We start from the raw sequence: 1,427 nt of genomic DNA, 5'->3' as shown, positions 1-1,427 counted from the left end.
TCCTTATAAGATGGATAATAAAACTCTTTTCTTCTTTTCCTAAATTTCTTTGAAGGAAACTGAGAAAATTGGAGAAAACTAAAGATTTATTAAAAAGTTAGTTTCACTTTCCTGCAATGGAGATGATAAACCGTCAAAGCCATGAGAGCAGCACGAGTGGCCAAAAAAAGCAATATTCCTCAACTCATCCCATGGTTAAGACAGAGTAACAGTTACATAAAAAACCCAAGGGGGGAAAAATCCACCTTAAATGGCTGGAGGTTCCCAGGACCACTTGTGCTTGACTGCGTTCCAGAACTAATAACAGCAGAAGTTCATATTCGATCATGCTTTTCTGCAGATCTTTTATGCAAGTTAAGGGTTTTCTGTGGGTGGAAACAGTCGAGTCCTGTGGGAGGGCAGATTTTTTTTTTTGTTTTTTTTTTTTCCCTTCACAAATCATTAATGCTCACAATGTTCATTTCAGCTGCTCTCTTATCTACACAACAGCAGTTTAGGAAACGACTGCTTTCACTTAGCGTTGCAGTTTTGTCCTGCTTCCTCTCAAATCTTGCACAACTATGCGAGCATGCTGACAACCGGCACATTCTTCTGTCAGAAATGCCTTTCTCTTTCAGTGGAAGTAAAAGACAATGTCATGTGTATGATAAGGAGATGCACCTCTGTAAGGAAGCTTATGTCCATATTTACTCTGTGAATGTTGCGTAATTTACTGGTGATTTACCAGCAGAAGGAGATGTTGCACGTGGACGATGCAAACAACTATTCAACACAAACTTATGATTATTTTAGCTATTGACCGATCAGTACTTGTCCATTTACACCAAACCATAGATGAATCTAAGAATAAATTTTATCAATTAGTTCATTTTTTTAATTATTATTTTCCAAGCAATAAAAGACCTTTAAGTAAACCTTATACCTGTTGTATTAACTATCAAAACTGTACTTTTCTTTTCCTTTGGTGCAGGTTTTCTTTTATGCTGCCATGTAGAACTTCCCATAAGACACTATAACTGGAGCTTAAGTACTAACCAGTACTAACTATCCAAACCTGTGCAGATCACGCAGGTCGCCTGGTCGTAAACCTCTTATTGAACCCATAGATCAGGGGTGTCAAACTCAATCGAAATAAGGAGCTAAAATCTAAAACACACCTTTGATCGCGGGCCGAAAAGAATAAATATTTATTGAACATTCTAAAACTACATTTTTAAAACTGTAACTTTTTAACATAATTATGAACTAGATATATAGCATTACCTGTGATAATGCTAGTGTGAATGCTGTGAGCTGAATTTGGCTGTTGAAGATGCTAGTGCTGATAGTTGAAGATGCTGAAATTGATAGTTAATAGTTGAAAGCACTTAAGCTGATACCTGAAACACTGAAGCTGAAAGCTATAAATGCTGAAATTGATTGCTAAA

General features: G+C 36.5%; 1 protein-coding gene across 9 annotated transcripts in view; it reads left to right on the top strand.

The window, feature by feature from the left end:
• slc4a2b (solute carrier family 4 member 2b) overlaps positions 1–1,427 on the top strand; it is a 53,055-nt gene that overhangs the window by 22,156 nt on the left and 29,472 nt on the right. The window lies entirely within an intron of this gene.

The sequence above is a fragment of the Oryzias melastigma genome, linkage group LG20 (genome assembly GCF_002922805.2).
Source record: "Oryzias melastigma strain HK-1 linkage group LG20, ASM292280v2, whole genome shotgun sequence".
NCBI classification, from domain to species: Eukaryota; Metazoa; Chordata; class Actinopteri; order Beloniformes; family Adrianichthyidae; genus Oryzias; species Oryzias melastigma.
The sequence above is the reverse complement of the archived record's forward strand: the minus strand, read 5'-3'. Positions and strand labels throughout refer to the sequence as shown.